We start from the raw sequence: 6,933 nt of genomic DNA on the forward strand, positions 1-6,933 counted from the left end.
ACCTTGTTACACCAAACCATTCATTTTTTCTGTAAAATTAGATTATTTCGCGGACGAAAATCTGGCTCATATTCGGTGTAAGAAGCTGAAAAACTCACGGGTAACGTAAAATCTTTTTTGGGGGCGTGGACAATAATTTAGTTTTTTTTCCCTTTTTTTTTCACTTAAGAATAAAGATAAGCGAAACAAGTTTAACAAGACGTTTCGATGTCGCCATGACATCATTATCAAGTTACAAAGATAAAATTAGAACTGTAAAAAAGTAATACGTTTGCACGTGTAAACAAAAATGTGTTAAACAAACAGTGTGTAGCCTGAGTATCAGGCCTTCCTAAAGGGCTAGGGGAGAGGAGATTTTAGATGGGGGAGGGGGAGAAGCTCTCTCCCTTTTTCGCTTCCATCTTTCCCCTTTTCCCCAGAAACGCCTGATACTCAGGCTAGATTGTGTGTGTAGGCTTGATTTCTTCTTCGAAAAAAAAAACACTTTTTTTCTTTATGTCAAATGCTAATTCTGTACCGCCAGTGATACTGCAAGTCACACTCAGTGATTGTTGCCACATTTTTGCAAAGGTAGCATAAAATAATTTGATGAACCATTGCTTTAAGAAGTACGGAAAATCTTTTATGACTCCGTTGTGCGTTTCAGCCAATGTGTGGATTTAATGATTAAGTAATTAAGAATCACAAGTAAATGTATCAATGTAGTTATTACATACATTTTATTTGGTTTGTAAGGTTGAAGAACAATTCTAACATGCCCGCGGGTAGCTACGCTAATCTTGGCGGGACATGTTTTCAGGAAATAAAAACAACTAAAAGTGACTTGAGACCTAATAAACTGACATAATGACTAAAGACTACTGATAATTAAAATTGAACGAAGGCCTTAAAACCTTTACAACGTATGGAAGTTTTTAACTAATGGAGGACAGTTTTACAGTGAAAATGACCGGCTGACTGTCGTCGGCAATGATAAGGCGTACAGTAACCAATTCCTCTCTTTCCTGTCGCATGAAGTCTACTCGCAACATAAGCATTGTTATCCAGAACCTGAAAAGAAAAAAAGAGACAGAGACTTCAGAATCAAAATCAGAATGTTTAAACAAAAAAGCTATTGTTGAATAAATGTAATATGTTTGTCTATGTGTGGTAATTAATCTTCTTGCGAGCTATTAGAGAGATTAAGGGTCTCGTTTACATCGAACAGCAACGGTCAGATTCAAGTTGGATAACACTAGCGCGAAACTTCTTATTTTTATGTTGAAGTAGCAAACAGTAAGCGTAATTTAAAGGGAAAACTTGGTCACGTGGTAGAAATTCACGTTTGTCGTTTGGCGTAAATATGACAAGAGAGATTAAGATTCACGTTTACGCCAAACGGAAAACGTCAGATTCAAGTTGAGAATTTCTCAGAATAGAAAATAAGCAGACAAAAACAGTCCCGAACGATTCCTATAGTTAAAACTGGCATAAAACTACTTATTTTTGGGTAGAAACAATAAAGAGTGGGGAAACGGAAATAAGGGGTCACGTGGTACAAATTCACAGCTGCTGTTTGGCGTAAACGTGAATCTTAATCTCTGTAAAGACTTTTAACGTGAAATAAGCAGAAAGGCTAAACAGCAAAAGGAGTACAAACTCCAGAGAATACGAACAAACTTAGCTCCTTTACTTGAAACCCTCGCCTTTAAAAAAAAGAGATCTGCTTTATTCAGGTTTTACCGTAACTGTAGCGTCAACTGATAAAATACTCATGATAGGTTAGTTGGATTCCTCTTTCCCGATCAAAATTTTTATGAAGGTTTGTGGCCTTCGTCGAGAAAGGAAGAAAAAGTTGGTAGATCGTGCAATATATGTGCGAGGACTCAGGAAGCTAGCTGATGACAAAAAAGTTTGTTTCATCTTGATTATGTTATGCTTTTGATGAGTTAAACAAAACAAAATCAAACCAGTCAATTTAAATAATGAAAAGATCATAACAGATTAAAGCATCTAAGCTAATTTTAACCCTCCATACATTTTATTGAAGTCAGTCCACTCTGTCGATTGATGGTAACGATTCTCTAGAACATGTTCTAGACTGGGACGAAGTAGAGCAGCTGGCCTGAAACAAGAGAAAAAGGTCAGTGGTTGATCCTCACTAAAAAGACCACTGGAGGAAGGGAGACTTATGGTAATCAGAATCCGGAAAATATACGCTACCACAACACTAATAGTTGCCCAACCACTACCAATACTAGTACTACTACTACGACGACCACTACAACTACCACTGTCACACCACTACAGTCTACTACTACCTACTACTACTACTACTTATAATGAATTCGGAGGAACTTCATGTAAATAAGTTAGTTATGAAGTTTATTTCCTCCTGTATAAAAATACGTGATTCATTGTTAGTAATGTAGCTGAATTTTTTAGTTTATTGTGTTCTTTGTTTTATATTTTGATTGTAATAGGCATGCTTTTGTAATACTGTACAATGATGCGGTCATGCAAATAAAGCAATTTATTACTATACTGTTACTTCCACTACCACAACCACGACCACTACAACTACCACTGCCCACCACCACCACCACCACCACTACCACTACCACTACCACCACTACCACTGCCACTACCACTACCCACACCACTACAACTACTACTACTACTTGCACTTCCACTACCACTACCACCGCCACTGCCACTACCATTACTACTACCACTACTACTAACACTACCACTGCCACTACCGTTACCACTACCACAACCATTACTTTTCTACTTCTTCGTCTGCTGATAATTACGTTGACATTAACAATAATGATAATGACGATGATAATAATAATGACAATTGATAATCATGATGATGACGGCGACGATGATAATGATAATGACATTTTATTGCGAGTCTTCCCAAACCGAATTTACGAAAACGATCGAGAGCTCCACATGGTGGCGCACTGGTTTGCTGAAGAGATGATCCGAGCAAGAATCTCAACTGTTTGGGATAAATGGCCACAAGCGTGACGTTTTTAATTGAAACCAATGATAAGATTAACTTAAATATCTTAGTATTTTTTATATGGTACCAACATAGCTTACACTGATTACAGGCTCTAGCTTGTAAGGGGACTTCATCCTCCTTTGCTCCACTTCTTCCCATGGGGTATTAACCAAAAATGAATTGTTCCTGAGGCAAGGGAAATATCTCTTCTTGTATCCCAGTCTATATTGCGGTGTACGTTCCAATAGCTGTAACAAATGACCAGAAAATATATAGATATGATATAGATATCAGGATCCTTAAATAAAACTCTTGTAGGTCTCTGTTGTTACTTAAGAAAAGGAAAGGGTAGGTTTCAATTATCAAGCCTCGAAATCGTCAACTCTTACAGTGAACTCTTTTGGTTGTCTTTGAACTCTTTGAAATATGTTTGATATAATAACAGTAAAGTGAATTCCATTAATTTAAGTAGGTACCAACTTGAAATAAGGTTGTTCCTCTCTTAGCGTAGCACCAAAGGCACCCGCGCGAAAGCACGGGTTATAATTTTGTTGCGCGCGCATCGTGCAGCTTGCACGTGGGTCATAGCGACCTGCAAACCAGTGTGGCCCATATTTCCATGTTTTACTGTATATTTTTCTGGCTACCCGCAATGCATTAACGTCATCAAACAAGAAACTTGGTCGGCGTTGTTTTGATTATCTTAGCGGCCGTTTTGGCGATCAAGAAATGCTTTTGTCGATTAATTTGGACCATAAAAGTATATTACAGAGAACATCGAAGCAATTTGGACCAGAAGCTACAAAGAAATAAGTGCAAGGTTTTTGCGATAACGTATTTCTAGTTAACTTTGTTACTAACCTGAGTTATACAGTCCTCTGCCTGAGTAGAGAGATGGTCGGGGTAATAAACAGGGCTGTGCAATATCTCAGCCACAATTTGTTTTTCTTCTTCGTACGAGTCTAAGTCATCCTCATCGTCACAATCAAAGGGATACTAATGTATCAAAACAAAAACACAGTTTTTTTGTAAATCTTCTGTATTATCAGCCTGTGCTATAAACAGCTTACTTATATAGAAAGACCATTTTTAAAAGCAACTTACAACGAAGACATCAGCATTGTGATTTGTTACATTGCATTGTTGCATGCATTGTTGTTATTAAAATTATTATTATTATAGCTTATTATTATTATTATTATTATTATTATTATTATTATTATTATTATAAACTTATGCTTACAACTTTTTATTATAACTTTAAATTATAATTTTGATGTAAACAAGAGTGAGTTTCAAGATGTTGTGAAGCTAAGGTACGAGTGGGAAGTTCCTGATACTCCCTCTTTTTTTTGTTGGCGGGGACATTTTCAATGTGGATCACGCTATGATATGCAAATGTCGCTGATTTGTCATCCAAGGCAATGGCCATTATGATAAATTCAGGGACGGACCTGCAGGCTGAACTGCTTAGCATGGTGTGTAAAGACGTTGAAGTCGAACCAGTTATGCAAGACATCACAGGAGAAGAGTTGAATAGGGGAGCCAACACCACCCCGGATGCGCTTCTGGATATAGCTGCTAGCTGATCCAGACCAGATATTTAGGCAACACAAAAACAGAGAAGAAGCGCCACTAGGCTAGCCGAGTGTTAGAATCGATTAGAAGTAGAGCAAGCTACATTTACGCCATAACGTTTTTCAGCACGGAAGGTGGAATGGTAGTGGAATGTAAACGATACCATAGTAGGCTTGCCGAGCTAGTTACTACAAAGAAGGGCGAAAGCTATATGACTACCATGTCATGGATCCGGGCCGAAGTGTCATTTGCCCTGCTAAGACCAGCTTTACTTTGTTTAAGAGGATTGGGAGTACTAGTAGAGTCTATTTAGAACTGTCAGACATGGATTTAGATATTGAAAACTGACTCTCGAATATTAGAAAAGACAATTGAGCACGTTATTATATTTTCCTTTTTTTAGTTAGAATACGTTTACGTTTACTTTAGAAAATAGGTTTTAAAAACAAAAATTAAAGTGATTTTTTTTAATTCAAATGAAATGAAATGAAATGTTTTTAATTCAAATAACTCTTTTTAATTGAAACGGAATTTTTAATCGAAATTAGGCGTTTTTATCGAAATAAATTGTAAACTGTACTACGTATACAAATATTATTATAAGCAGCACAGCAGTAGCAGTAGCAGTAGCAGCAGTAGTAGTAGTAGTAGTAGTAGTAGCAGCAACAGCAGCAGCAGCAGTAGTAGCAGCAGCAGCAGCAGTAGTAGTAGTAGTAGTAGTAGTAGTAGTAGTAGTAGTAGTAGTAGTAGTAGTAGTAGTAGAAGTAGTAGTAGTAGTAGTAGTAGTAGTAGTAGTAGTAGTAGTAGTAGTAGTAGTAGTAGTAGTAGTAGTAGAAGTAGTAGTAGTAGTAGTAGTAGTAGTAGTAGTAGTAGTAGTAGTAGTAGTAGTAGTAGTAGTAGTAGTAGTAGTAGTAGTAGTAGTAGAAGTATTAGTAGTAGTAGTAGTAGTAGTAGTAGTAGTAGTAGTAGTAGTAGTAGTAGTAGTAGTAGTAGTAGTAGTAGTAGTAGTAGTAGTAGTAGTAGTAGTAGTAGTAGTAGTAGTAGTAGTAGTAGTAGTAGTAGTAGTAGTACTAGTACTACATGTAGTAGTGGTGTAGTAGCAGTAAACGCCTTTCTCAGTCAATGGAAAAAGCATGTGATATTTACGGATAATCGTTTATAAATTAGTTGTTTAAAGATGTCTTCACCAACTTCGATTTTCAGCAACGAAGATATATAAAAGCCAAATTGGCTTACAAACCTCGCCAACCAGCAGTCTATATAGTATTACACCTATTGACCACCAGTCAACAGAAGTGTCGTATGGTTTGCTGTCAAGCATCTGTAATGTAATGCAATAAGGCAGGTTAACTGAAATATAACTCAACATTTAAATATAAAGAAAACTGAAATTGTATGACGAGTGAAATTATTTATATTAGTGGCTACTGACCATTGGTCAACTGGGCCAATATTTGTGTCAAAAAGAAGTTTCTTGTTGAAAGCTTTCTTGGTGCGGACCGGTCACTAATTACAAAGTTATAGTTCTAAATTAGTAAGCATCGAATCCCAAATAAATATTTATTAATTAATGGTCATAACCACTGATCTTAACTAGTAAGCTGCTCGTCAAAAAAATGTAAATTCAAAAACTTTGTTTTCTCTTTTCATAAAATATCCAGTAATCAAAACGCGACATAAACTTATCACAGTCTTAGAAATGTCTAGTGTCATTCAGTCATGATTCAAATCGATGTGTTCTCAACTCTTTCCTTCTTGTTTGATATGTAATGAAACACTGCTCCTCGTGCTTGATATGCACCTCAATTTTTTTATTGTGTGTTTGTTATGTTATCAAACACTAGTTCTCTTGTTTGATTTGCAGTTAAACATTGCTCCTTATTACTTCGGCGGAGCGAGAAGTAAAGTTTTCGCGACGCTCAGGAATGTTCAAAGTTGATACTTTTGGGACAAGATTGGGCACGCAAAGTATGTAGGTTTTTGGCTAATTTATTCGGCTATTTGACGAAGTGAGAGCTGAATTGGTTCGAGACATCTCGAGATCACTTCTACTTCTTTGATTTATTCTTTAACTTATTCGAGGAAGAAAGAATTATTATTTTGGCTTTCGCGAGCTTTGAACCGACTCACCTGTGTGACCCGTCAGAACAGAGGAGATTCTAAGTTGAGGGATTAGCCGATTGCGCTACACTGAAACCCAAGGCAGTTCGGGATATGAAAAATAGCTATGAAATTATGCACTAGTCTCAGGACAAGATTGGGTAAAAAGTTTGTGACGTTTCGGCTTATTTCGGCTATTTCACGAAATGAGACCGGACTACTTCGAGATATCTTGAGATCACTTCGAGTTTAGTCCTTCA

At 36.8% G+C, this 6,933-nt stretch overlaps 1 long non-coding RNA gene across 1 annotated transcript; it reads right to left on the reverse strand.

Annotated features, from left to right (window-relative positions):
* Window positions 1-3,118: 3,118 nt before the first annotated feature.
* LOC140921547 (uncharacterized) lies at window positions 3,119-5,953 on the reverse strand. Its single transcript, XR_012164019.1, has 3 exons — window positions 5,814-5,953; window positions 3,857-3,991; window positions 3,119-3,243 (listed from the first exon to the last, which is right to left on the reverse strand). It is a non-coding gene; the product is annotated as an uncharacterized lncRNA (long non-coding RNA).
* Between the last annotated feature and the right edge of the window lie 980 nt (window positions 5,954-6,933).

Source organism: Porites lutea, chromosome 12, assembly GCF_958299795.1.
Source record: "Porites lutea chromosome 12, jaPorLute2.1, whole genome shotgun sequence".
Taxonomy (NCBI): Eukaryota; Metazoa; Cnidaria; class Anthozoa; order Scleractinia; family Poritidae; genus Porites; species Porites lutea.